Raw genomic sequence first — 16,850 nt, 5'->3', positions numbered from 1 at the left:
GCCAGGTGTGTCATGGGATAATTTCCAGGTGCCTGGATGCATACAACTTCAGCAACACTCATAAAGGTTCTACACCACCCAGGACAAAGCAGGTCACTTCACTTACGTGTCATCCATCCTTCCATCACCTTAAAAATTTTGTCCATTCATCATCAATACAAACTGGTAGACATGTGTAACATCTACAAGATGTACTTTGTAACTCACCAAGGGCTCTATTGACAACACTTGCCAAATTTTTGAACTCTCCTGTCCATAAGGACAGGGGGAATAGATGCAAGGGAACCGCACCTCTTTGAAATCCTGCTCTGAATTGTACAACATCCTGATGTGGAATTGTATTGTTGTCACCTCATTGTTGTTGCATCAGAATCCTGAAGGCCCCTGCCCTGTTGGGTGTATCTCTAACCTACATCTGCAAGGTCCACACTGTTTCAACAAGACAGCTCACTGCCACTTTCTGAAGACGGACAGACAATAATGCTGACAATCTCAGCAATTCCCTCATTACACAAACAAATTCTATAAAAATCCAAGTTGTGGGATCAGTGGAGGTTGCTGAAATAAGTGGAGAGTGCATCCAAAGAAGTGTTTGAAAGCGGGTTTAGGAATTTTGTAAGCGCGTTATTGCTGGATCAGGAGCATGTAAAGGATAGATGATTGGAAATGATTGCCATTTCACAAGGTCATTGTCATAGTGGGATGATCTCCATCTGGCTAATTAGGTTAAATCATTGTATCCAAGCCATGGAGGAGAGAATCATGCAGAGTCAGTGCTTATTCCTGAGTACCACATGGTTGGAATGAATGGATGAGGATGTTGAATGGGAACTGATTTTGAATTATGCAGCGGAGGAAGGGACCATCTGCCTTTTTGATCCTAAACTCACAACCTTTCAAGGAGCTACCCAGTTTTTGCCAATCTCGTGCCCTTTTCCACAGATTTTACTTTCTTCAGCTAAATGATTCCTTTCCAGATCTGCTAAGAGACCAGGTATCATAGCAGTAACCATCGCTATGGAAATCTGCTGATGGTTTGTTTGCGAAAAGCACTGTGTGACTGCTACACAGATGTCTAAATTCCTAGGAAGTGAAACGATCCATTACGGACAGACCTACAGATATTCAAACTAGGAGTATGACAGGGCACCAGATCTCTCATGTCTACTTTACCAACCAATTTGATCAGAGCTCACCCAGTTACTCTACATTCCCTCTTGCACCCCCCCAGTAGCCAATTACTGGGATCATTGTTCTGGCAGTGTGCTCCTTTTGTTGTTTTCACCTCGTTTCCGCTTTTTCCTGAAGGTGAGTCTGGGGGCGCTCAACGCCTTCTCCTTTTCCACTTTGGATGGTCTTGGGGACAGTGATTCCCAGGTGTCTGTGAAGATTATGCACTTTGCCAGTGAGGCCTTGAGGGTATCACTGAAACTCTTCCTCTGTCCCCCTGGGGCTGGCCTGCTGTTTGGAAGCTGGCAGTAGAGCACTGGCTGGGGGAGTCTCGTGTTGGTCATGCAGATAATGCCTCCAGCCCATCGCAACTGATTAATGGTGGTCAGTGCCTCGATGCTGGGGATGTCAGCCTGGTCGAGGATGCTGGTGTTGGTGCATCTTTCTTCCCAACAGATTTGCAGGATCTTGCTCAGGCTGTGTTGGTGGTACTGCTCCAGTGCCTTGAGGTGTTTGCTGCAGGAAGCATTGTGAAGTGTTCTTCTCCACTTTGGTCACATCGTGATGACAATCCAGCAGCGTTACGACTAGGCTATCCCCTCTCCTAAGATGTCGGCTGAAATCCATGGTCACAAATGACAAGTGCTGTTAGCATGGCTCATTATATTGTAACCAGGGACAAATTCTGGCTGACCCTTCTCTCTGATTACATTTCTCCCTCCCTCTCTCCAACTGATTCCAGCTAATATAGCTGTGGCTTAACTCTGAAGGTTCTGGGACTACACACAGTTTAAGAATTGGTGTGGTGTCTTTCATGGTCTCTGGACATCCTAAATCTCTTTACAGCCAAGGAAAATTTGGATGTGTAGCAATTAATGCAATGTAGGAAATATATTAGATAGGCATATGGATGATAGTATAAGGTAGCGGTGGAGGTTAGATAGATCTTAGGTTTAGGTTAAAAGTTCAGTACATCTTTGTGGGCCGAAGGGCCTGTACTGTGCTGTACTGTTCTATGTTCTAAATGCAGGAGCACAGCAGACTCCTACAAACAGAACGATCAAAATATCCAATTTATTGATGTGGCCAGGATGTCTTTGGAAAATTACTGTGGGATTTACCCAAGAGGGCAACTAAAAAATACAGCACCTCCGCCTTTGCAGCTCTCCCTTAGCACTGTCCTGGTAACCTTGGATATTGTGCTCATGTTTCTGAACTAGCAATTATGCCCACAACTACTACAATCCGAGCCAATTAATAACCATCATTAGGCAAAGCAGTTATTATAAGGATAAGTAATGGTAAAATGCATTCATTCCTTCCTTGTGTTTTTTATAATCTATAATTTATTAGATGTATCAATGGCTCCCTCTACTGGGATACTTCTGTTCTTTGCTCCAGCCCAAAATTGAGAAGTAGCGGCGATGTTTTTTGTACAGTTGAATTGAGTCTTGGTGAGGCCAAATCTGGAGTGGTTTTAGTCTCCTTATTTAAGAAAGGAGATGCCTTAGAAGCAGCACAGAAAACATTCCCGCAACCACTAACTGTAATAGGGAGATTATATTACGAGGATAGGTAGGAGTGGCTGGGTCCCTATGCTTCGGATTTGAGAAGCTCATCTGATTGAAATGTAGAGTCATAGAGATATACAGCACAGAAACAGATCCTTTAGGTCCAACTCACCCACGCTGACCGGATATCCTATATGAATCTAGTCCTATTCGCCAGCATTTGGCCCATTTCCCACTAAACCCTTCCTATTCATGTACCTATCCAGATGCCTTTTAAATGTTGTAATTGTACCAGCCTCCACCATTTGAGTTATTTCAGCAGCGAGAGTCCGGGAGAAAGCGCGAGGGCAGCCTGGAAAGGTAAGTTTCCGCCCAATAAATTTGCGAGTTAACTAAGTCCCACAGGTAAGAGGCACTTGCTCCCCGCGTGGATGACGAACAGGGCAGCAGGAAGGATGAGTCAGCTGACCATGGCGCCATGGCCCAGGAGGCCATTCAAGAGTGGGGGGGGGGGGGAGCTAAAAGACAGATTGTAGTTACAGGGATTCTATCATCGGGGGATAGGCATTATCCTTTGTGAGCAGGGTACAGAATCCTGTACGGTGTGTTGCCTACCCGGTGCCAGGGTGCGAGACATCTCTGACCGGCTTGAGAGGATACTAGAGAAGGAGGGGGAGGATCCAGTGGCTGTGGTCCACGTAGGTGCCAACAACACAGGCAGCACTAGGGAAGAAGACCTGTTTCGGGATTATGAAAAGCTGGGAACAAAATTAAAAACCAGGTCTTCAGGAGTCATAATCTCTGGATTGCTGCCTGAGCCACGTGCAAATTGGCATAGGGAGACGTGGATCAGGGAAGTAAACACGTGGCTAAAAGAGTGGTGTGGGAAAGAGGGTTTCCTTTTCATGGGGCACTGACATCAAGTCTGGGACGGGGGGGATCTATACCAATGGGATGGACTCCACCTGAATAGGGCTGGGTCCAGTGTTCTGGCGAAAAGGGTAAGTAGGGTGGTTAATGGGACTTTAACCTAGTAGGCGGGGGGAGGGAGAAGCGAGCATAGAGGGACAATGACAATTAATGTAAGGCAAAGCAGCAGGTTAGCAGGTGACGAGGAAGCTTCAACTCCATTGAAAATTAGGAAAAAAGTTATAGGGAAGGAGAACTCAAGAGCTGTTAGTAATGGAGGTGATAGGACCCAAAAAGAAGGTGTAAACACTGGCATTAGGCCACTTTATCTGAATGCTCGGAGCATTTGAAACAAGGTGGATGAGTTGGCAGTGCAAATCATGGCAAATGGGTCTGATTGAGTGGTTATCACAGAGACATGGTTATAGGATGGTCATGACTGGGAGTTCAATATCCAGGTGTATCAAACTGTTCAGAAGGACAGACAGGAAGATAAGGGAGGTGGTGTTGCTGTGATTTTTAAGGATGATATCAGGGCGGTAGTGAGAGATGATATAGGATGTACTGAGCAAAACATCGAATCCATTTGGGTGGACATTAGGAATAGAGGTAGAAGAAGTCACTGATAGGTGTGATCTATAGGCCACCAAATAGTGACATTGTGGTGGGGCAGGCAATAAATATAGAAATAGCTAATGCATGTAAAAATGGTACAGAAATTGGCATGGGGGATTTTAATCTACATATCGATTGGTCAACCAGATCAGTCATGGCAGCCTTGAGGAGGGTTCATAGGATGAATCCCCAATAATTTCCTTGAACAATATACAATGGAGCCTACGAGGGAGCAAGCTATCCTATATCTAGTCCAGTGTAATGCGACAGGGATAATTAATGATCTCACAATTAGGGATCCTCTCAGAAGGAGTGATCACAGCATGGTCAAATTTAAAATATAGATGGAGCGTGAGAAGGTTAAATCCATTACCTATGTCCTGTGCTTAAACAAAGGAGGCCATGAAGGAATGACGGAGGAGTTAGCTAGGGTAGAATGGGAGCAAAAACTTTATGGTGCATCAATTGAGGAACAGTGGAGGACTTTCAAAATGATTTTTCTCAGTGCTCAGCAGAATTATATTCCAGCGAGAAGGAAGAACTGCAGGAAAAGAGAGAGTCAGCCATGGATGCCTAAGGAAAAAAAGGAAAGTATCAGATTGAAAAAAAACACATATAAAAATCTAAGAGCAGTGGGAAACTAGTAGACTGGGAAATCTTTAAATGCCAACAGAAAGCCACAAAAAAAGTTATAAAGAAAATAAGATAGGTTATGAGATTAAACTAGCTCAGAATATAAAAACAGGCAGCAAAAGTTTCTATAAATATGTAAATCGTAAAAGAGTGGCAACGGTAAACATTGGTCCTGTAGAGGATGAGAAGGCCAATTTAATAACTGGGAATGAGGAAACAGCTGAGACATTAAACAGTTATTTCCTGTCAGTCTTCACAGTGGAATTCACAAATAACATGCCAAAAACTAATGGCAAGAAAGTTATAGCAGGTGAGGACCCAGAAACTATCATCATCACTAAGGAGGCGGTGCTGGGCAAGCTAATGGGGCTAAAGGTAGGCAAGCCTCCTGGCCCTGATGAAATGCATCCCAAGGTATTAAAAGAGGTGATGGGGAAAATAGCAAATGCACTAGTAATTATTTACCAAAATTCACTGGACTCTGGGGTGGTTCCTGCAGATTGGAAAACAGCCAATGTGACACCACTATTTAAAAAAGGAAGTAGTTAAAAAGCATGTAACTATAGGCCAGTTAGCTTAACTTCGGTAATGGCGAAAATGCTTGAATCTATCATTAAAGAAGAAATAGCAAGACATATGGATACAAATTTTCCCATTGGAAACACCCAGCATGGGTTTAGGCTGGAAATGTCAGCTTTTCTGCTCCTGGGACGCTGATTGGCCTGCTGTGTTTGTCCCACTCCATACCTTGGTATCATGGGTTCATGAAGGGTAGGTCATGTTTAACTAATTTGGTGGAATTCTTTGAGGGCATTACTTGCACGGTGGACAATGGGGAAACCTGTGAATTTGGTGTATCTGGATTTCCAGAAAGCAATTTACAAGATGCCACACCAAAGGCTGCTACATAAGATAAAGTTGCATGGTATTACAGGTAATGTATTGGCATGGATAGAGGATTGGTTGACCAGTAGAAAGCAAAGAGTAAGGGTAAACTGGTTGGCAGTCAGTAGCTAGTGGTATGCCTCAGGGGTTAATGTTGGGACCACAATTGTTTAAAACTTACATCGATGATTTGGAGTTGGGGAACAAAGTGTGGTGTGCCAAAATTTACAAATAACAATAAGGTGAGTGGTCGAACAAAGTGTGCAGAATACACCGAAAGTCTATAGAGGAATATAGGTGGTCTAATTGAGTGGGCAAACATCTGGAAGATGGAGTACAATGTTGACAAGTGTGAGGTCATCACTTTTGGTAGGAATAACAGGAAAATGGACTACGTTTTAAATGGTAAAAAATTGCAGCACACTGCTGTGCAGAGGGACTCGAGTGTCCTTGCGCATGAATTTCTAAAAGTAAGATTATACGAAAGTAAAAAGGCAAACGGAATTTTGTCTGACATTACCAGAGGGATGGAGTTTAAAAACAGGGAGGCTACGCTGCAGCTGTGGAGAGTCTTGATGAGGCCATATCTGGAGTACTGTGTGCAGTTTTGGTCTCCTTACTTGAGAAGAGACATACTAGCACTGGAGGGGGTGCAGAGGAGATTCACTCGGTTGATTCCAGAGTTGAAGGCGTTGGATTATGAGGAGACACTGAGTAGACTGGGATTATACTCATTGGAATTCAAAAGAATGAGGGGAAATCTTATAGAAACCTATAAGTTTATGAAGGGAATAGATAAAGTGAGTGGAGGCAGGGAGGTTGCTTCCGTTAGCAGTTGAGACTAAGACTCGAGGGCATTGTCTCAAAATAAAGGGAAGCAGATGTAGGACTGAGGTCAGGAGGAACTTCTTCACCCAAAGGGTTGTGAATTTGTGGAATTCCCTACCCAGTGAAGTGGTTGAAGCTACCTCTCTGAATGTTTTTAAGGCAAGGCTAGATGAATGTTTGAACAGTAAAGGAATTAGGGGTTATGGTGAGTGGACGGGTAAGTGGAGCTGAGTCTCAAAAAGATCAGCCACGATCTTATTAAATGGCAGGGCAGGTTTGAGGGCCTACTCCTGCTCCTGGTTCTTATGTTCTTATTTCCTCTGTCAGCTCATTCTATACACACACACACCAACCTCTGCATTAAAAAGTTTCCCCTTGGGTCCTTTTTATATATCTTTCCTTTCTCACCATAAACCTAAACCCTCTAGTTTTGGACTCCCCCGCCCCAGGGAAAAGAACTTGTTTATTTACCATATCCATGCCCCTCATGATTTTATAAGCCTCTATCAGTTTACCTCTCAGCCTCCGATGCTCCAGGGAAAACAGCCCATCTACCCAGCCTCTCCCTATAGCTCAAACCCTTCAACCCTGGTAACTTCCAGCGGCTTTTACTCCAGAAACACCAACTCAACAACTGGAAACAAAATTAAAACCTTGGGTCTGTGCGATCCTGACTGCGCCCACTTTTGTCTAATTGAAAAAAAACCCAAGGTTATTTAGAGATAATGGGAACTGCAGATGCTGGAGAATTCCAAGATAATAAAATGTGAGGCTGGATGAACACAGCAGGCCAAGCAGCATCTCAGGAGCACAAAAGCTGACGTTTCGGGCCTACACCCTTCATCAGAGAGGGGGATGGGGAGAGGGTTCTGGAATAAATAGGGAGAGAGGGGGAGGCGGACCGAAGATGGAGAGTAAAGAAGATAGGTGGAGAGGTAGGGAGGGGATAGGTCAGTCCAGGGAAGACGGACAGGTCAAGGAGGTGGGATGAGGTTAGTAGGTAGATGGGGGTGCGGCTTGGGGTGGGAGGAAGGGATGGGTGAGAGGAAGAACCGGTTAGGGAGGCAGAGACAGGTTGGACTGGTTTTGGGATGCAGTGGGTGGGGGGGGGGGGGGGTGGCGGGAAGAGCTGGGCTGGTTGTGTGGTGCAGTGAGGGGAGGGGACGAACTGGGCTGGTTTAGGGATGCAGTAGGGGAAGGGGAGATTTTGAAACTGGTGAAGTCCACATTGATACCATTAGGCTGCAGGGTTCCCAGGCGGAATATGAGTTGCTGTTCCTGCAACCTTCGGGTCGCATCATTGTGGCAGTGCAGGAGGCCCATGATGGACATGCCATCTAGAGAATGGAAGGGGGAGTGGAAATGGTTTGCGACTGGGAGGTGCAGTTGTTTGTTGCGAACTGAGCGGAGGTGTTCTGCAAAGCGGTCTCCAAGCCTCCGCTTGGTTTCCCCAATGTAGAGGAAGCCGCACCGGGTACAGTGGATGCAGTATACCACATTGGCAGATGTGCAGGTGAACCTCTGCTTAATGTGGAATGTCATCTTGGGGCCTGGGATAGGGGTGAGGGAGGAGGTGTGGGGGCAAGTGTAGCATTTCCTGCGGTTGCAGGGGAAGGTGCCGGGAGTGGTGGGGTTGGAGGGCAGCGTGGAGCAAACAAGGGAGTCACGGAGAGAGTGGTCTCTCCGAAGGCAGACAGGGGTGGGGATGGAAAAATGTCTTGGGTGGTGGGGTCAGATTGTAAATGGCGAAAGTGTCGGAGGATGATGCGTTGTATCCGGAGGTTGGTAGGGTGGTGTGTGAGAACGAGGGGGATCCTCTTAGGGCGGTTGTGGCGGGGGGGTGCGGGGGGGTGTGAGGGATGTGTTGCGGGAAATACGGGAGACGCAGTCAAGGGCGTTCTCGATCACTGTGGGGGGAAAGTTGCGGTCCTTAAAGAACTTGGACATCTGGGATGTGCGGGAGTGGAATGTCTTATCGTGGGAGCAGATGCGGCGGAGGCGGAGGAATTGAGAATAGGGGATGGAATTTTTGCAGGAGGGTGGGTGGGAGGAGGTGTATTCTAGATAGCTGTGGGAGTCGGTGGGCTTGAAATGGACATCAGTTACAAGCTGGTTGCCTGAGATGGAGACTGAGAGGTCCAGGAAGGTGAGGGATGTGCTGGAGATGGCCCAGGTGAACTGAAGGTTGGGGTGGAAGGTGTTGGTGAAGTGGATGAACTGTTCGAGCTCCTCTGGGGAGCAAGAGGCGGCGCCGATACAGTCATCAATGTACCGGAGGAAGAGGTGGGGTTTGGGGCCTGTGTAGGTGCGGAAGAGGGACTGTTCCACGAAACCTACAAAGAGGCAGGCATAGCTGGGGGTCATGCGGGTGCCCATGGCCACCCCCTTAGTCTGTAGGAAGTGGGAGGAGTCAAAAGAGAAGTTGTTGAGGGTGAGGACGAGTTCAGCTAGGCGGATGAGAGTGTCGATGGAGGGGGACTGGTCGTATCTGCGGGACAGGAAGAAGCGGAGGGCCTTGAGGCCATCTGCATGCAGAATGCAGGTCTCTTCCGCACCTACACAGGCCCCAAACCCCACCTCTTCCTCCGGTACATTGATGACTGTATCGGCGCCGCCTCTTGCTCCCCAGAGGAGCTCGAACAATTCATCCACTTCACCAACACCTTCCACCCCAACCTTCAGTTCACCTGGGCCATCTCCAGCACATCCCTCACCTTCCTGGACCTCTCAGTCTCCATCTCAGGCAACCAGCTTGTAACTGATGTCCATTTCAAGCCCACCGACTCCCACAGCTATCTAGAATACACCTCCTCCCACCCACCCTCCTGCAAAAATTCCATCCCCTATTCCCAATTCCTCCACGTCTGTTCCCACGATAAGACATTCCACTCCTGCACATCCCAGATGTCCAAGTTCTTTAAGGACCGCAACTTTCCCCCCACAGTGATCGAGAACGCCCTTGACCGCGTCTCCCGTATTTCCCGCAACACATCCCTCACACCCCCCCCCCCCCGCCACAACCGCCCTAAGAGGATCCCCCTTGTTCTCACACACCACCCTACCAACCTCCAGATACAACGCATCATCCTCCGACACTTCTGCCATTTACAATCCGACCCCACCACCCAAGACATTTTTCCATCCCCACCCCTGTCTGCCTTCGGAGAGACCACTCTCTCCGTGACTCCCTTGTTTGCTCCACGCTGCCCTCCAACCCCACCACTCCCGGCACCTTCCCCTGCAACCGCAGGAAATGCTACACTTGCCCCCACACCTCCTCCCTCACCCCTATCCCAGGCCCCAAGATGACATTCCACATTAAGCAGAGGTTCACCTGCACATCTGCCAATGTGGTATACTGCATCCACTGTACCCGGTGCGGCTTCCTCTACTTTGGGGAAACCAAGCGGAGGCTCGGAGACCGCTTTGCAGAACACCTCCGATCAGTTCGCAACAAACAACTGCACCTCCCAGTCGCAAACCATTTCCACTCCCCCTCCCATTCTCTAGATGACATGTCCATCATGGGCCTCCTGCACTGCCACAATGACGCGACCCGAAGGTTGCAGGAACAGCAACTCATATTCCGCCTGGGAACCCTGCAGCCATATGGTATCAATGTGGACTTCACCAGTTTCAAAATCTCCCCTTCCCCTACTGCATCCCTAAACCAGCCCAGTTCGTCCCCTCCCCCCACTGCACCACACAACCAGCCCAGCTCTTCCCCCCCACCCACTGCATCCCAAAACCAGTCCATCCTGTCTCTGCCTCCCTAACCGGTTCTTCCTCTCACCCATCCCTTCCTCCCACACCAAGCCGCACCCCCATCTACCTACTAACCTCATCCCACCTCCTTGACCTGTTCGTCTTCCCTGGACTGACCTATCCCCTCCCTACCTCTCCACCTATCTTCTTTACTCTCCATCTTCGGTCCGCCTCCCCCTCTCTCCCTAGTTATTCCAGTTCCCTCTCCCCATCCCCCTCTCTGATGAAGGGTGTAGGCCCGAAACGTCAGCTTTTGCGCTCCTGAGATGCTGCTTGGCCTGCTGTGTTCATCCAGCCTCACATTTTTATTACCAAGGCTATTTACTCTGCTTTCCATGGAGTAGACACTCAGCACTAAGTTTACATCATGTCTCTAAGACAACTGGGACAGACAAATCCCTCTCAAAGGCAAATATCACAATAGACAATTGTACACTAAACAATTTTTTCTGAAGAAGGGTCTAGGCCCGAAATGTCAGCCTTCCTGCTCCTTTGATGCTGGTTCACCTGCTGTGTTCATCCAGCTCTACAACTGGTTTTCTCAGACAATTGTACAGATCTGTTCATAGGGCATTGAGGAGCAAGAGGACAAAGCTAATTTATGTCTGGTAAGAATACAGGTTTTGTGGAAATAAAATAAGATTCTAAGATTCATTTAAATAAAAATGGCTGAAGTTACAAACACAACTATAGACTACAGACCTGTACTGAAGCTTTACCTCTCGCAATGCTGATCTGATTTAAAAGTAAGCAGCAGTCAAGAGGTTTCAAAAGTGTAGCTGCATAGCTCTGTATAAGAAAATACAGCTTTAAAATGTTTTAAAAGCACTTTTCTACATTACAGAGATTTAAATGTGACTGCAACTTGATCTGTTCCACAATTTACTTTCTCCACATTGGTGCAAAAATTAATTAGCTGCTCATGTGCCATTGTCATTCTTTGGCACATGCACCATCTACAGGCAGAAATCTTTCAGTCATAAAAGGGACAACAGCACGATAAAATAAAGAGAAACAAGGAAAAAAAAAAGGAAAATAAAAGGAAAAAGAAAAGCAGTAAAAGAGATAAACAAACACTGTGCTGTACTTGACTTTTAAAAAGACAAGATACCTACAAAGTTAAGTGAAGGGAAAATACTTAAATATGAATCAGGCATTCAGTGTCACTTTCACAGAATTACAACTGTTCAAATAATAAGCAAAGTTCTATTTTACAGATCAAGTGATGAATACATTGCCATCAACAAGGAGCGATTTGCCTCTTTTTGAGGACAATCAGAAATATCCAGAGTAATTCTGGAAAATTCTCAAAGACCAGTTCATTTAGAATTAACTTCAGACTCAACAGACTCCAATTCATGTCATACTGACAGCAACCCCAGTTGAACAAAGGGTCCCACCACAAAATGGCTTGACTGTGACTTTGCTGAAGAGGAACTATCAGAGAGGCTCATCAAGTTACTCATTGCTACCATATCAATTAAAGCCTTAGGAGAGAAATTTTGGGCAACAAAAAGGTTATACTGCTAGTGTATTACTAGAAGATAAACATAAATAAGAAGCTGTAGTAGCAGCTCAGCAACAATTACATGATGTCACTCCAGGCAACACTATTGCTAGTTAGCAAAATATACCCAAACCAGAAAAAAAACCGATAGCAGATGCAATTTGTTGCTCCTATACAAAGCCCAGCTTTGCATGTGTAGTGATTGGAACCAGGTTCATCTTGTTGACTATGAGATCTTTGATTGGGGTTGTTAAAGTGCCAATCAGGAAGCCCAGGCTGGCCAATAAAAAAAAGGGGGATTTAGAATTTCCTCAGTTCAGGGTACTGACTCCAAGCTGGTTGGCCACAGCCAGTGTTCAGTGAAACATGTGGCATTTGACTCCTTGTAACATATTGAACCGGCTGTCCACTAAAAAAATTTCCAGGGCCAAGGCAAACCTAAATAGTAATCTGCTGAAGTGAATTTCCTTAAATGGAGTTACAAATGGGAAGTAAGTTAGTTGCTGCAGGATTCATAGCCTCTGACCTGCTCTCATAGCCGTTATATTCATATGGCTAGTCCAGTTCATTTTCTGATCAACTCCAGGATGTTGATGGTGGGGCATTGAGTGATAACAGTGCCATTAAAGGTTGAGTTTTCTATGGTTAGATTCTCTCTTGTTGGAGATGCTTATTGCCTGGCACTTGTGTAGCATGAATATCATGCATCACTGGACAGTCCAAACTTAGATAATGTCCAGGACTTGCATATCTACAGAATGCCTCAGTGTTTTAGGAGATGTAAGTGGCACTGCACATTGTGTAAATATCAGTAAAGATCCCCTACTTCTGGCCTTAAGAAGGAGGGAATATCAGTGAGAAGTAGCTGAACATGCTGGGCTCTAGAGCACCAGCCTACGAAACTCATTCAGCGATGTCCTTGCACTGAGATGATTGATTTCCAACAGCCACAACCACCTTTCTTTGAGCTAGGCTTGAGTTCAAGGTGTGGAGCATTTTTTCCTTGACTCTTATTGTTTTTAGTTTGATGACTACTGCTTGCTGATGAGCTCAGTCAAACGCAGCCATGGGGTCAACGGCAGCATCTCTCAAATCAATTTGGAGTTTAGATCTTTTGTCCATATTTTACCAATGGCATACTGTGGTCAGAAATTGAGTGATCCTGATGAACTCAAACTGGACGACGTTGATTCAGAGATAGTAGGAACTGCAGATGCTGGAGAATCTGAGATAACAAGGTATCGATCTGGATGAACACAGCAGGCCAAGCAGCATCAGAGGACCAGGAAGGCTGACGTTTTGGGCCTAGACCCTTCTTCAGAAAAAAATCATTGAGCAGGTTATTTCTTTGCAATTTACATGACAGGATTATTGATGGCTCCTTCCATCATTTTGCTGATGATCAAGAGTAGTCTGATGCAACATACTTGCTGGGTAGGTCATTCCTGCTTTTTGTGTACAGGACATTCCTCAGCAATTTTCCACTTTATCAGCTAGTCACCAGTGTTGCAGCTGCACTGCAACATTTTAGTAACATTCATGTCTAGTTCTGGAGCATAAGTCTTCAGTACAGTTGCTGAACTTTTATCAGATCTCATGGTCATTTCAGCACACGCTACTTCAGCTGTTTCTTGATACTATATGGAGCAAATCAACTTGGTGGAAGACTGGCATTTGCATTGTTGGGAGGTTCAGGAGGAGGCCGGCATGGGTCATCCACTTGTCACTCTCGATGAGGATTGTTGCAAGTGCTTCAGGCTTACATTTTGCAGCAATATGATGGGGCTCTCCCATCACTGAGGATAGAGATATCAGTGTAGCCTTCTCATCCTGTTTGAGATTATTAATTGTCCACCACCATTCACAATTGGGCGTGGTAGAGCTTAAGTCTGATCCAATGGTTGTGAGTTTATCTATTGCATAGGAAGGCGATGGCCCAGTGGTATTATTGCTGCACTGTTAATCCAGAGGCCAGATAATGTTCTGGGAAACAGGATTTGACTCCCACCATGGCAGATGGTGCAATTTGATTTCAATAAATATCTGGAATTAAGAGACTAATGATGACTATGAATGCATTGCCGATTGTTGGGGCAAAACCCAACTGGTTCACTAATGAGAGATAATGGGAACTGCAGATGCTGGAGAATCCAAGATAACAAAGTGTGGAGCTGGATGAGCACAGCAGGCCAAGCAGCATCTCAGGAGCACAAAAGCTGATGTTTCGGGCCTAGACCCTTCATCAGAGAGGGGGATGGGGAGAGGGAACTGGAATAAATAGGGAGAGAGGGGGAGGCGGACCGAAGATGGAGAGAAAAGAAGACAGGTAGAGAGGAGAGTATAGGTGAGGAGGTAGGGAGGGGATAGGTCAGTCCAGGGAAGACGGACAGGTCAAGGAGGCAGGATGAGGTGGTAGGTAGGAAATGGAGGTGCGGCTCGAAGTGGGAGGAAGGGATGGGTGAGAGGAAGAACAGGTTAGAGAAGCGGAGACAGGCTGGGCTGGTTTTGGGATGCAGTGGGGGAAGGGGAGATTTTGAAGCTTGTGAAGTCAACATTGATACCATTGGGCTGCAGGGTTCCCAAACGGAATATGAGTTGCTGTTCTTGCAACCTTCGGGTGGCATCATTGTGGCACTGCAGGAGGCCCATGATGGACATGTCATCTGAGGAATGGGAGGGGGTGTTAAAATGGTTCGCGACTGGGAGGTGCAGTTGTTTGTTGCGAAGGAGTGGAGGTGTTCTGCAAAGTGGTCCCCAAGCCTCTGCTTGGTTTCCCCAATGTAGAAGAAGCCACACCGAATACAATGGATACAATCTACCACATTGGCAGATGTGCAGGTGAACATCTGCTTGATATGGAAGGTCATCTTGGGGCCTGGGATGGGGGTGAGGGAGGAGGTGTGGGGGCAGGTGTAGTACTTCCTGCAGTGGCAGGGGAAGGTGCCGGGTGTGGTGGGGTTGGAGGGCTGTGTGGAGCGGACAAGGGAGTCACGGAGAGAGTGGTGTCTTCCGGAGAGTGCATCAATTGTCAACTGACAGTTGTTGGAAAAACCCATTGGGTTTGCCAATATCCTTTAGGGAAGAAAACTGCCATCCTTACCTGGCCTGGTTTACATGTGACCCCAGACCCACAGCAATGTGGTTGACTCTTAACTGCCCTCTGGGCAATTAGGGATGGGCAATAAATGCTGCCAAGCCATCGATGCCCTTATCCCATGAATAAGTAGAGAAAAAGTTGCTCTTCCATTGACATTAACTAGATTTTATAGATTTACTGTGTTGACATATCATTTGATGTTTGCCGGGTGCAAACGTGTGTCTTTTCATTCTTATTTTACCTTCAGAAATGAATAAATTATGTTCATCTCCTGTGAAAAGTTTGGTCCTCTTCTTTTAGAGTCGACCAGTGTTGCTTTCAGATTTCTGCTTCACTTAAAATCTGATTGCTTTTTCAAGATCTTCCTCAACCTTCCATTGACTGTAATAAACCTGACAAAAGATTCATTAACAATTCTGACAAGCTTTTGTGCTCCTGAGATGCTGCTTGGCCTGCTGTGTTCATCCAGCTCCACACTTTGTTATCTTGGATTCTCCAGCATCTGTAGTTCCCATTAGCACAGACAAGCATTCAGTCTGTTTGAATTGGCTTTAAATCATGACATTTTCCCACTAATGTGTAGAGGGCTTTTAAACAACTATCAATGATTTAACTTGGATGTTGATTTTTTTTTGTTTAAATCTTGCTCTTTGAAGTGTTTTAATTGTTCTGAGTTTCAGTTAATTATTAGATTCCCTACAGCATGGAAACAGGCCCTTTGGCCTAACAAGTCCACACTGCCTCTTGGAGCATCCCACCCAGACCCATCCCCCCGTTAACCCACACACCCCTGAACACTACAGGCAATTTAGCATGGCTAATCCACCTAACCTGCACATCTTTGGACTGTGGGAGGAAACCGGAGCACCCGGAGGAAACCCACGCAGACACGGGGAGAATGTGCAAACTCTGCACAGTTACCCGAGGCTGGAATCGAACCTGGGTCCCTGGCACTGAGAGGCTGCAGTGCTAACCACTGAGCCGCTGTGGCGCCCTCAGTATCAAGACCAATCAACACTTTTTCTTTGGCGTCTTTTGCTTACCTTATACTTTGTTATTTGCAACATTCTAGATTGCATATGGAAGTGTGTGCACTTGTTCATTTTCTGATCTAATATCAAATTTGGAAGCTATTCTGTATCTTAAATGGGATTAAAGGAAAGTACTGCAGATGCTAGAAATTTGAATTAAAGACGGAAAGTGCTGGAGAATCTCAGCAGGCCTGGTAGCATCTGAGGAGAGAGAAACAAACTTTAAGTCTAAGAGATTCTTATCTTGGAGTTGAAGATTTTTTTAAAAATATATAAGCTGTTGATAAAGGGGGAGGAACAGCAACTGGAACTGATGGAGTTTGTATCTTAAAAATTGTTTTCTTCAAGATGTTTAAGTCTGCTTGGCCAATCTCTGAAATTAAATTAAATATTCCTAGTAATATTATTGGTAATGTCATGTGTTCCTAATATGAATGTTTATTTTTCCAACTTAAAAAAATTTATTTTGCAGTGAAATAAATGCCATTACTCTATACCACAAAGAAGGGTTTTCCAATGTTTCATAGCCTAAATTTGGTGGTAATAAATTATTCCCATTCCATCTGAAATTTGTTTCAGCAAGTTCTGGGGACCATCCAGGCCAAACTCGTAATATCCAAATCGGGATGATTTTCAGGGATGCCACAGCTGAAGAGGCCTTTCTAAGCACCAACAATAATAACATGAACCACCAGGTCTGTGGGTGCCCATGTTAATCCTGCATCAGATTCTTCAGCTGGCCCAGAGGGCCAACAGGTGGAATCATTTACAGTTGGGCTTGAACAACAGGGAGCCTACTATGATGCGAGTTTGGGTATAGTGCTATATCTTGATAAAATAACTCTGTATAGCTTGTAGCTTGGGAACAAAACACCGATAAGCAGTGCTAGTATTTTGAG

This window comes from Stegostoma tigrinum, chromosome 6 (assembly GCF_030684315.1).
Source record: "Stegostoma tigrinum isolate sSteTig4 chromosome 6, sSteTig4.hap1, whole genome shotgun sequence".
In the NCBI taxonomy this organism is placed as follows: Eukaryota; Metazoa; Chordata; class Chondrichthyes; order Orectolobiformes; family Stegostomatidae; genus Stegostoma; species Stegostoma tigrinum.
The sequence above is the reverse complement of the archived record's forward strand: the minus strand, read 5'-3'. Positions refer to the sequence as shown.